Genomic DNA, 13,344 nt, shown 5'->3' on the forward strand with positions numbered 1-13,344 from the left:
TGGGCCCCAACCGGCCCCCCCCCCCCCAGCTGGCCCCGCCCCTGATCACCACCACCCATTGGGGGCAGGACCGGCCAGAACCCACCCATGCATGAATTCATGCACCAGGCCTCAAATACATATATAAAAGAGATTAGTACATGATTTTCAGTGGGCAATTTTGTAAAACTTACACTTTCTTTTTTTTTTTTTTTGGTTAATCCTCCCCTGAGGATATTTTCCCATTGATTTTTAGGGAGAGTGGAAGGGAGAGGGAAAGACAGAGAGAAACATCGATTGGTTGCCTCCTGTATGAGCCCTGATCCGGGCTGGGGAGGAGCCTGCAACCAAGGTACGTGCCCTTGACCGGAATCGAACCCAGGACCCTTTGGTCCGCAGGCTGACACATTATCCACTGAGCCAAACCGGCTAGAGCTAGGCTTTCTTAAACCAAGAAAAATTTAAATGTCTACCGATTCTGAGAGGCAATCTAGACCAAGACAATACTCCAGGTGCCGAAACTGAATGGTTCCATCCTATTCCAGTAGGGTTCCCTTTACAATGACTGTCACAAATGTACAATAAAAGAACTGGCTCCCCATTTTAATAAGTTTAAGCTTTGATTCCTGAGATTACATAAGCAGGGTCACTTTTAATATTTGGGGGGGGGAGGGGAGAAAAAGAACTCTCGGGACATTCTCATATGGAGTTGAAAGAAATCTGGTCAGAAGGTTATTTGAAAATGGAATATTCAAATTATGACTTGGCGATCAGGAAGTCGTTTAAATAATTGAAAATGAAGAATGAGCTGCAAGAAGTCGCTCTTTGGTGGTTATCTTTGTTTCAATTGCCAGGAGCAAGAAGTAGGTTTTAAAAATAGACTCCCCAGGACAGAGCCAGTGCCTCTGACAGGCTCTCAGAGGCAGGATTCTAGAAATTCCAATCATTTAACAAATTGTGCCATTAAAAGTCATAATAGGTCTAAGAGCCATTCTTCAAAGAACTTACTAAGTAATTTGACCTACATAATCATCTTGTTAAATTCATTTGATATCACGAGACAGTTAGTGAGATATGCATAGTGCATTATATTAAAGAGAGGAGCACCCTTCAATTGGTATCTGATGTGCACTTTGCAATCGGAGCTATTAGTTGTCTGTAAAAGTCCTAGACATGATTGGATCGGATTGGATGACTGTTCTATCGTTTTACTTTGTAACACAGGGGTGGAGATTACAGGCCTGCTAGTGCTTACTAGGAAATATTTAACGAAGGATGTTTTATTTATTAGCATAAAGAGACACAGTGGGTTATCGGGTGATTAACGTGCTGATGTGGCTGGCGTACTTGTCAAAAGTATAGCGCTAATTCGATAGCAAGGCGACAGCCAGTCTCTGAGTTGATGTATGCCTGCGCAAACCGAGTCTGAAAGCAGGGCACTGCCCACTTAAAAGGATCTTTGTGAATTTCTGTAATTGCACATTATCAAAAGCAAACAGCCGCCGCCGCCGCCGGCCCACTGAGCGAGTTCTCCGTTGTAAATCTGCCTTCTCTCTGCCAGGAGCCCCTGCGTTGTAGCTTTGGCATCCCTGACATCCCAAATCAATAACAGGGAACGCTATTTAATGCTACTAATCTATGTGGGAAACACAATGTTTTCATAAGAAGTAAATTGAGAAGAGAATTCAACAAAGGAGCAAAGGAAGAAAAGAACTAGCATTTATTGAGTGCCTGCTGTGTGCCAGGCTCTGTGGGGTCTCACAAATACTGGCGGGCCATCTCGTTGGATCCTCCACAAAGCTGTACGGCAAAGGAAGAAACAAATTGATTTTTAAATCTCGAGTTGCACACATTTTCTATTTTGTCCTTTGCTTTCCTTTGGTTTGTGTACGTAAAGCCCTACGAGTAGCTCTCAGCATCAGAACTACTTTGCTCCGGGTTGGGAGGGAAAAGTTGTTAATATCACTTGTCCACAAACAGATGGACTGTAATTAGTGTGCACATTTTATCAATTTTTAACTCTTGCTCAGAGGACACTTGATCGGGATTTTACTCAGGCACAAAATGTATCTTCTAAAACACTAGCTCTTTGCCAACCACGTGAGTTTAAAGAAATCTCGTAAGATCATTAACTACATCACGTACATGATCCATTTTTCTTTAATATTTGTTGATTGTATTATTTGCATTTCAGGAAAAATTTAGGGCTATTTCAGGGTAGAAATATTACAGAGTCTGGTTTGTTTCAGGCTACAAGCCAAGCTGTGGTACCCTTTGCCAATTATTTCAATGTGCTAAAAGCTGAAATTGACCCATTGCCACATCAACCTTAGGAGCTGTCTAGTTTCCAGCGCCCTCTGCTGGTCCTCTGTGAGTTGATCACCCTCCTAACTCAGCCTGGGGAGGAACCACTCCTCAGGAAAGGGTCATCCAGATCAGAGTCAGATCCTCAGTCTCGGGGTTCAGAACTTGAATGCTGGTGGTAAGCCAATCTCTAGGCAGGCTCTGGGGACCAGTGGTCCCCAACTAACTCCCCGGAATGCTCTCTGCATCCCGTCCTCTCCCCCAGGCTCCGGGGTTCCTACATCCAGCTGCCTGTGTTCGTGGACCACCACTCTCTCTGCTGCTCAGCCCCCAGACCTAGAAGTTGGCTGTGACGTCTTTCTTTCCCTCGCCCGGCACACAGTAGGCCCTTTGTAAATACCTGCTGAATAAACTGAATGAATAAGGAAGCAGAGATGGGAAGCAGAACTTCAGGGTGTTCATTCACCAGGAAAAAATAGAAAAGCATCTATGAAGATGGAAAGAACGTCAGCGTGTCATTTCCAGGTAGGCAGCCCAAGGTGGAGAGCGAGGCCAGGGCCAGTTTGTCCCTGCTGGCCCTCCCTCAGTGAGGCAGCACTGGCTCCCTTCTGATCCCCACAGCGGCCCTGCGGCAGGGCAGGGAGTCTAAGCTATGTTCCCATTCCCTCCTTGCTCCCTGAAACTGCACGCTGGTTAGTTCCTTCCTTGTGACGGACCTGGATGGCCGCTGAACCCCCAGTCTGTTTATGGGCCGTCTGGTGATGTGTCTCGCGCCTTTAAGGAGCTCATCCGTGTCAGGATGTGTGGAGTCTTACCGGTGTCACCGCTGAGTGTAACTTTTTCCTTGCTCTGGGAGACCCTCACGTGGCCCCTTTGGCCACTGATCACTGATCTTTTTTTTATTTTTTTAATCCTCACCCCAGGATATTTTTCCATTGATTGTTAGAGAGAGTGGAAGAGGGAAATGTCAATACGAGAGAAACACATTGATTGGTTGCCTCCTGCAACTGGGCCGGGGAGGAGCCTGCAACTGAGGTATGTGCCCTTGACTGGAATTGAACCCAGGACCCTTCAGTCTGCAGGCTGACGCTCTATCCACTGAGCCAAGCCGGCTAGGGCTGACTACTGATCTTTATCGGCCAAACTTGGTAAATAAAATTTGACATACTTGCAATTCAAAGTATTTTCTAAATTATCTGGGCTAGTTTGATTTAAACAGACACCCTTTGATATATATATATATATGTATATGTGTATATATATATATGTATATGTGCATATATATATATATTCATAATACACATATTGATAACAACACATACACATTTCAGCAAGTTAGCATCAGGCTAATCTCACCACTCAGAGATAACTTCTATTCACATTTTGATGTATTTTTTAAAAAGAGTTATTTTTTAGAGCAGTTCTCAGTTCACAGCCAATTCCAATGGGAGAAATGGAGATTTCCCATATACCCGCTGCCCCAGACATGCTCAGCTCCCCTCGTTATCAGCACCCCCCACCGGAGTGGGATATTTCTGAAAATTGATGAACCTAGATCGGCATCATTATCACCCAGAGTCCATCGTTGACATTAGGGTTCACTCTTGGTTTGACCAAGGTATAATGTCACATGTCCACCGTTACAGTGTCGTACAGAATAGGTTCACTGCCCTAATGATCCTCTGTGCTCTGCCTAGTCATCCCTCCCTCCATCTTCCCCCAACCCCTGGTGACCCCTGATCTTTTCATTTGGGCTTAGTTTTTAGTCTCTCTTTTATGTGTGTGGGGGGCTATATTCATATTATAATAAAACCGGGCATATACTATGCATGCAATTTTATTTTCTGTTTCATTTTCCTTTTAAACTTTTAAGAGTTTATATTATGGAAATTCTCAGACACACCTCAAAAAGGGTACCCTAGCCAGTTTGGCTCAGTGGACCGAAGGGTCTTACGTTTGATTCTGGTCAAGGGCACATACCTCGGTTGCAGGCTCCTCCCTGACCCAGACCCTGGTCAGGGCTCATGCTGGAGGTAACCAATCGATGTGTTTCTCTCACATTGATGTTGCTCTCTGTCTTTCCCTCTCTCTCTCACTCTCTATAAAAATCAATGGAAAGATATCCTTGGGTGAGGATTAAAAAAATAAAATAAAATAAGGTAGGATAGAAAACTACAATGAATCTCCATGTGCCCAACACCTGGCTGCAGTAATCATCCACATTTTGCCAGTTGTGTTTCATCTGGCTCCTTCCACTGCTTTTTTTTTTCTTCCTGAAGTATCTTGAAACAAATCAAAAGCACCATGTTATTTCACTCACAGCACTGAAATATGTATGTGTGTAGATGGCCTTTTCCATTGAGCATGACATCATGAACAGTTTTGCTTGTTATTTGCTATGGTTTAAAATATTCTTCTTTAACAACTGTCAAGTATCGTCATGGTTTCTATGTATTACAAACCTTTGCGTGCATCTCTGATCATTTCCTTGGGATTCAGCCCTCGATGTGAATAACAGGATCCAAAGGTAAGAATTCTAAAGACACAACAAGCATCACAAGGATTGCATCAACTTAGAGTCCTATCAGTGGGGTGCGAAAGGGCCTGTTTCCTGAGCCCTCATGGACGCTAAGTGTTACCAATTGTATGGGTCAAGGTTCCCTTGCAGATAACAGAATCTACTCCGGTTGGCAGCAGCAGATTTCTTACCAGATATGAGGGAATCATTGGAAGGTTTGGAAGAGCTGATTGAGCTCCCAGGAATGAATGACAGAACCACACCACAGACTGGCTCACCAAAGGAGCTGGCCGGCCTACGTCGGGAAGCTGGGAATGAGAAGCTGTGGTCACAGTTGCAGGCTCTAGGTTCACAGTGCCTTTGCCATGATTCATACTCTCTACAGGGATTCTCTTAACCCCCAGGAAACTGGAACTGGAGCTGGGTTTTCTACTACGAGTGCCATGGAAACTCCACGTGCCTCTATGACCTTGCTTGCTGGCAGGAGCAGCCGAATTATGGCTTGTGCCTCCTAATATCCATTTTTATTGTCTAATTTCAAATGAGCACGTTGCTGGAGTGACCACACAGGAGGGTCTGATCTCAAATTCCTAGCAGGGCAGGTCATGGCGGCAGTCACGTCCCAGGCCTTAGTCCCGCTCCTTAGCAAAGGTCAGTCTTCACCTTCAGTGCACTCTGTCCATTGTTCTTTTTATTGAAAGAGATAATATTTTTTAATAACTTTATTGATTTCAGAGCAGAAGCGGGAGAGAGAGAGAGAGAGAAACATCAATGATGAGAGAGAACCATTAATCGGCTGCCTTCTGCACGCCCCCTACTGGGGATCGAGCTCACAACCTGGGCATGTACCTCTGACTGGAATCGAACCTGGGACCCCTCAGTCGGCAGGCCGATACTCTATCCACTGAGCGGCTGTCTGTTGTTCTTACGCGTCTAGGATGACATCCAGGGAAATGGCAGAGCCATTTTCTTGTCTAGGCCCCTCGAAGGCACAGGGCATGAGACCACAGAACCCCTCAGTGTTACCCTGCTCCCCGCATACCATCTCCAGGTGCGGAACTGCTCATTAGTGACCATCCTGCACCCACCAATGCACAAGAAGTTCGCTTTATGTCCGGCCCTAGAGGTGTCCCCGCTTTGCTTTCTCCTGCCTCCTTAATCCATGACCAATGGATTTCATGCACCTTCCTTATGTTTTCTCCTTTGATTCTAACATATAAAATAAGCTGTAAAACTGCCATTCTCCCCAGCATTTTTCTCAATCCCTTGATCTCTTGCTTTGGGGCATGTCCTCAAAATTTTGGCTCGAACTCTTATAAAAGTTTTCTATAGGCTGGACATTTTTTGCCAACACCTCAGAACCAACACAGAAGCAGGGGCTATAGCTCATTCTGTATCTTTCCTCTCATATATCCATTTGGCAGAAACAGCGATGGTCCAACCTCCTAGGAACCACTGCTTTGGATCTAACACAGCCGTGGGCAAACTATGGCCCGTGGGCTGGATCCGGCCCGTTTGAAATGAATAAAACTAAAAAAAAAAAAAAGACCGTACCCTTTTATGTAATGATGATGATGTTTACTTATTTATATTAGTTCACACGAACACTCCATCCATGCTTCTGTTCCGGCCCTCTGGTCCAGTTTAAGAACCCATTGTGGCCCTCGAGTCAAAAAGTTTGCCCACCCCTGATCTAAATGTGGCATATGACTAATTCAAGTTACCAGTATTCTCCTCTTCTGGGCAAGGCAGAGGTGGTTAGGGATGACCAGGCCAGCAGGGGAGCAGTTAGGGGTAATCAGACCGGTAGGGGAACAGTTAGGGGTGATCAGGCAGGCAGGCAGAGGTGGTTAGGGATGATCAGGCAGTTTCCGCTACCATTTGGGGGCTTTTTCTTCCTTTAAAAATTTATCTGTCCAAGTCTTAGCCCCCAGTACTTCAAAGTGTGGCCTTATTTGGGAATAGGATTGTTGCAGATATAATGAGTTAATTTAAACTGAGGTCATTGGAGTAGGGTGGGCCCCTAACCCAATACAGCTGATGTCCTTAATGAAAGGGGGAAATCTGGACACAGACATGTGTGCAGGGAGAACGCCCTGTGAAAATGAAGGAAGATATCAAGATGATGCCTCTAAAAGCAATGGGTCCAATGCTGCCTATACCTTGATCTCAGACTTCCAGCCTCCAGCCCTGTGAGACAGTGGATTTCTGTTGTTGAAGTCACCCAGCCTAAGTACCCAGTGATACCTGGTTATAGCAGCCTTTGGAAACTAATACAGAGATGAAAATAGTTACCAGCCCTGTGTTATGAATGAACAACATAACCATACTGGGAGTGGCAGCAGAAAAGAACTAACCTAAGCAACTTTGGAAAAAAAATATTTTGACTATATATCTAAGGCGAAGGAAAAAAATATTGAACACAAACATTGAAGTGGCTGATCCTGGGGTTAGGGCAAGGACTGTACAAGATGCATGTGAGACAGAAAATAAGAACCACACACACAAAAAGTGATAGAATAAGTCAAAAGGGCACAGGAGCCCATCTGAACGGGCTTCAATGGTCAAACATGGGAAAATTTGAGCAAGAAATTCGATATTAAAATATTAAATTACAACATCCTATATAATAAAGAGCTAATATGCAAATTGTTGTCACACCATCATGCCAAGGGCTCAGGCACTCAACACTGGGGAGAGAGGAATGGGGACCAGCCAGGCACAAATGAGCTCGTGAGAGAGGAATGGGGACCAGCCAGGCACAAATGAGCTCGTGAGAGAGGAATGGGGACCAGCCAGGCACAAATGAGCTCGTGAGAGAGGAATGGGGACCAGCCAGGCACAAATGAGCTCGTGAGAGAGGAATGGGGACCAGCCAGGCACAAATGAGCTCGTGAGAGAGGAATGGGGACCAGCCAGGCACAAATGAGCTCGTGAGAGAGGAATGGGGACCAGCCAGGCACAAATGAGCTCGTGAGAGAGGAATGGGGACCAGCCAGGCACAAATGAGCTCGTGAGAGAGGAATGGGGACCAGCCAGGCACAAATGAGCTCGTGAGAGAGGAATGGGGACCAGCCAGGCACAAATGAGCTCGTGAGAGAGGAATGGGGACCAGCCAGGCTGCGGCCCAGGAGAGGCCCAAGCCGCCTGCCCCATGGTTCCGGGTGCTAGCGGCTGGGGCTGTGGCCTGGGAGAAGGACAAGCTGCCTGCCCATGGTCCCCTGCAGCTGCAGCCAGCCCAGGCAAAGCCATCCCGGATCCTGGGTGCCTGCGGCCGGCCAGAGGGAGGGAAACCCAGGTCCAGGGTGCCTGCAATTGGCCAGGGGAGGGAATCCTGGGTCCCAAGTGCAGGACGAGGCAGAGGCGGTTAGGGACGATCAAGCCAGCAGGGGAGCAGTTAGGGGCAATCAGACCAGTAGGGGAACAGTTAGGGGTGATCAGGCAGGCAGGCAGAGGTGGTTAGGGATGATCAGGCAGGCAGAGGTGGTTAGGGGCGATCAGGCAGGCAGACAGGTGAGCAGTTAGGAGCCAGCGGTCCTGGATTGTGAGAGGCAGTCAGACATCCCCCGAGGGGTCCCGGGGGTGAGAGGGTGCAGGCTGGGCTGAGAAGACTCCTCCTGCACGGATTTGTGCACCGGCCTCTGCTGGGAGCCAGTCCATTCTTGCTGCTTGACACAGTCGCTGCAGGGAAGAAACATCTGCACAGCATATGTTTCAAGGGACTTGGCGTATATGGCATACTGTTCTTAATATGTTTGCTCACCTTCTTGGCGCTATGTGTTTTAACCAAGGTCACCTCTCTGAGAAAGGTTGTTTCCCCAGGTAGGAATTTTCCCCTGAAGTGTGGAGAAACTAGAGACAGAACCTAGGGACAGAAGCTAGAGACAGAACCTAGAGACAGAACTTGGCTGGAGATCCTAACCAGAACTTCGCTGGATCCTAACCAGAACTTCGCCATTCCTTATTTGCCAACTCCGTCCACACCTTTGGGGACCCTTGGACCCGCTGGGGCTGGACCCCAGCAGGCCTCTAGTATAGAATAAAACAAGGATCATGAATCCATACTGACATACAGAGACAAGAAGGACAAGCTCTTCTTTACAGTAGAACATGAAAATAGAACATTATTTGCAAACACAATGGAAATAACTTTCTAGGTAACTCATGAATGGAGGCCAGAAAGAGTGGGTAAAATTCCATGAGAAATGGGGTATTGACTTAGACTCAGAGATGAAGAAACCTGGCAGACATCACCCTAAGCAAGTGATGGATGTGAACTTCATCAGGAATAGGACAAACAGCGTGTCCCTCCTGATATGATGCCCTGAGGACACAGCATCACTTCTGTGGTATCCCTAACAAACGTGTGTAACTTGAATTTAATCACAAGGAAACCTCAGCCGAACCTCAAATGAAGGCTATTCTTCAAGATAACCAGCCAGTTATCTTCACAGATTGTCAAGGTCACGAGAGACAAAGGACTGAGAAACTTCCAGACTAAAGGAGGTGAAGGAGACATAACAGCTAAACGCACAGAAAAGGGCTATTAGCGGGACTGGTGAGATTGGAATAAGGTCTAGAGATCAGATCATGGTATTGTCTCAGTGCTAATTTCCTGGCTTTCATCACGGTATTGTGATTATGTAGGATGGTAACGTTGGAGGAATCTGGATGAAAGATATACAAAAATTCTTTGTTCTATTTCTGCAATATATTTAAATCTTGAGGAGGGGGCATGGGGGGAGACAGCCTTTGTAGTGTGGGCTTGCCTCACTCCAGCAGACCAAATCCTCTTGGTAAGGTCCTTGTAAGACTTTTGTACTTGGCTGTTCCTGGATGTGCCAAATTCTGGAAGTGCAGGCCAAGCCCATTACAGCTCTCTTTGCTTTGCCATCACAGACTTTTCCAGGCAAGAGTCAGGTAGGCCCTAGCTGGTTTGGCTCATGGATAGAGCGTTGGCCTGCAGACTAAAGGGTCCCAAGTTTGATTCTGGCCCAATTCTGGGGATTGATGCCTACGTTGTGGGCTCGATCCCCAGTAGAGGGCATGCAGGAGGCAGCTGATCAATGATTCTCTCTCATCATTGATGTTTCTGTCTCTCTCTCTTCCTCTCTGAAATCAATAAATTTTTAAAAAATTAAAAAGAAAAAGAGAGAGAGAGAGTCTGGCAGCAGTCTGTGGATCCATCTAAATTCCAGGGAACACAGGTCAAATTTTCCAGAACTCCTTCACCACCCTTTGCTCCAGTCCATGGTAGCACTGGGGCAAGTGGAGCCTCCCGATTCGGCTTGAAGTAAGGGTAGGGAAAGCCCTCACTTCCTTTCAAAGGATTCTCTCCTCTCCTCGGTGCCTCTCTTGGGTGCTTTTCTCTAGTCTGGAGATGGGGGATGGGCTATAGTGCATAGGACTGGGTTAGCTACCTCCCAGAAGTAATGTGTGGATGGTGCACTTTGTCACCTGATTCGAGGCTGAATCCAGAGCCCGAGAAAATGGCTAACATGCCAGTTAACCTCCTGTAATACCTGCCACTGAAAACATTCTCAAACATGTTTCAAATGAAAAAGAAATGGTGACATTCCCTATCAACCCTTTCCTTTGTTTTGCTTGAGGACAGTCAAGGCATCCTTGTAAGGGATTGGTGCGAACATTCCTGAAGGGAAATGGAGCTGGCGAGCTGTCCCTGCCTCTTGATTAGAGACGCTAGGTGGCGAATTTCAGCAAGGTTGCCATAAAACAGCATCCTATCTAAGAAGGCATCTTTGCAATAAAATAATTTACCTGGAAGAGGAGGTTCTCCATAAGATAATAAACAATACCCAAATGTAGTGGCAATCTTTTATTCAAGTCAGAGCTCTGTGTTAGTTTACTGTGTGCTTTGGGATGGAAAGGGCATTATCTTCACTCTATTCCTTGCTTGGCTTTATAATCTCTGAAGCACATGACCTTTCCCTTGGATTGGAGCTCAGGTGCAGTCTTTCAAGATTGGCTAATTCAAAGGGAGGGGTTGGCCTCTGCTGTTCCAAGATGGTGGCCCCTGGAGAGATGCAAGCCATGTGGCCAACAGGTGGCTGCCAAGTCACGCAGTCCAATGGCGGCTGTCTAAACTGTTCTTCGACAGAAAAGATGACTTGTTCATGCTCACAGGGAGAGGAGGGGAGAGAGAGAGAGAGAGAGAGAGAGAGAGAGAGAGAGAGAAACTTATTTGTGCATTTCTTGATTGATTCTTGTATGTGCCCTGACAAGGGATTGAACCCGAAACCTCGGCATATAGAGTTGATGCTCTAACCAACTGGCCTACCCCACCAAGGCTAACTATAGAAATCTCTTATCCGGCATTTAGGAGCCTTCCGTGTTGTAGCTCTAATTTTATTTTCCCAGTTTTTTAAACTCTAATTTCGCTTACTATAACCTCAGGCAAAAGAACGACCTGCTAGTCCCATGCATTTCCTTCATTTACTTGCTTGTGTCCTTTCCTTTGCTGAGAACATGGTTCCCTCCACTGATGCTTCAGGAGTCAGTTCAGATGCCGCCTCCTCGGAAAGGACTACACATTTATACTTGTTGAAGCTGGGTGATTGGCATACGGGTGTTCATCATAATATTCTATTTTTGTACATTCTTGACATTTTCCATCACAAAATGTGTTAACAAATGAAAAATTAAATAAAACTTAGAATTTAAAAAATAGTATATATGTTCATTCTATGGACTATTATACAACTCCTAAAAAGAATGCAGTGGGAAGAGAACTAAGCAACATGAAATTAAAAGGGAACTTGCAGAACAATTGCTGTCCTCTGCTTGCGTCCCCCCAAAATTCATATATTGAAATCCCACCCCCCAAAGCTGATGGTATTAGTAGGTGGGGGCCTTTTGGAAGTGATGAGGTCATGAGAGTGGAGCCCTTATGAATAGGATTCGTGTTCTTATAAAAGAGATCCCACAGCGATTCCCTCGCCCCTTACACCATCTGAGGATACAACCAGCAGTCTGCAACCTGACCATGCAGGCACTCTGATCTTGGACTCCAACCTCCACAACTGTGAGAAATAAACTTCTGTTGTGTGGAAGCAAAGGGGCCACATGCTAACCTGACCAGCTCAGGAGAGACCTGTGTGGTGGGTGGCCTTGCACACTCAAGAGACCTGAAGTAACCACAAAGGATGGTCTGAAATGAAAACCAATTAAAAAGCAGTCTATGTGGTAGCCATGTCCCAGGCCAGTATCTTCCCTGACAAAGATCCACTTCGATCTTTACTGAGCCTATTGTCTTTCTGCATCTCAGGGTAACTTGTAACTTTCCCTTTTTCCGGACCCCTCGAGGGTACAACCAATGCTCGAGGGCGCCAGGCCGCATACCACCCATTCTCTCAGTTATTGTTATCTGTTAATTGTTGACTGTTAACTATCCTGTACCCACCTGTGTAAAAGAAGCATGTGTCTATCATTTTATTTTTTACCCAATCCCAGAGTCCCCCCCAACCCCGCTTTGCTTTCTCCCACCTCCCTAATCTATCACCAATGGATTTCATGTAACCCATTTTGATTGTAATGTATAAAACAAGGTGAAAAACACCATTCTCTCGAACATTCTCTCAATTCGTTGAGATTCTGCTTCCTGGCAATTGTCAACAGTTTGGCCCAAACTCACAATTCTTTACAGGTTTGAATGTTTCTTAACGTTAACAGTCGTTTATAAGCTACCCGGTCTATGGTATTTTGTTATAGGAGCCCAAGCTATGGGCTAAGACCATGATATGTAAACTACGACCCTATTTATGTACACAGTGCAAAGATGCAATTACCTGTACATACATTTGTAAGTAAATACCTGTCCTTCTGCTACGCAAGTCCATTTCTTAGCCTATATTTATGCACATATATCCTTAGGGATCAAACTACTGGACATCCCTAAGGACGTATGTGCAAAGGTACTGAGCAGCCTGCACGTTATCGGAGCTGGAGAACTCTCTCGTTCCACCGGTTTGGGCACCTTACTCCTCTCCACTCTTTCCCTTGGCTGCAAAGTGGGGGCAGTCACATCCGCCTCCCCGACCCGAGTGGGTGCGTATTGGGGTACACGGCCCTGCTGGTCTCCCAGGCCTGGCTCCTGCCCTGCTCACACAGAAAAGGCGGACTCGGCCCCCTTCAGCCCCCAACATGACATCAAGATGCGGGGTTTCAACTTGGGCGGTGTTTCCTCCGCAAGTGCAGAGACGAGTAGGTCCGGCCGGCAGCTACATCCTTTCTTCCCAACAAAGAATGATCCGGAGGCCCCTCTGTCTCTGGAACCTGCAGCTTTAACTTCGGGAAAGCGGTGAACTGTGAGCCCAGGCCGGTAGGCAAGTCAGACATCCTGGTTATGCCGGTTTGGAGGCCCGCGAGGCATGAGGGGAGGCGGGAAGGGAGTCGAACGGCTCTCTGGCTCACCACCCGCTCGCCCTGCACGCCCCGCACACGCCGAGGGCTGCCGTCGCCATCTTACAGGGTGGGCTGCGCAGGCTTTTGGCGCCAGGCCCGCGCGCACGAGCAGGACGTGCAGG

The 13,344-nt window shown here is 46.7% G+C and overlaps 2 long non-coding RNA genes across 2 annotated transcripts in view; one reads left to right on the forward strand and one right to left on the reverse strand.

Moving 5' to 3' along the window:
* Positions 1-4,721: 4,721 nt before the first annotated feature.
* Positions 4,722-10,626, forward strand: LOC106728364. Its single transcript, XR_001364663.1, has 2 exons — positions 4,722-4,810; positions 10,416-10,626. It is a non-coding gene; the product is annotated as an uncharacterized LOC106728364 (long non-coding RNA).
* A 1-nt stretch (position 10,627) lies between these two features.
* LOC106728365 overlaps positions 10,628-13,344 on the reverse strand; it is a 2,894-nt gene continuing 177 nt past the window's right edge. Inside the window, exon 2 of the long non-coding RNA XR_001364664.1 lies at positions 10,628-10,938. This is a non-coding gene — a long non-coding RNA (uncharacterized LOC106728365). The remainder of the gene's footprint in view (positions 10,939-13,344) is intronic.

This window comes from Myotis brandtii, unplaced genomic scaffold (assembly GCF_000412655.1).
Source record: "Myotis brandtii unplaced genomic scaffold, ASM41265v1 scaffold6, whole genome shotgun sequence".
Taxonomy (NCBI): domain Eukaryota; kingdom Metazoa; phylum Chordata; class Mammalia; order Chiroptera; family Vespertilionidae; genus Myotis; species Myotis brandtii.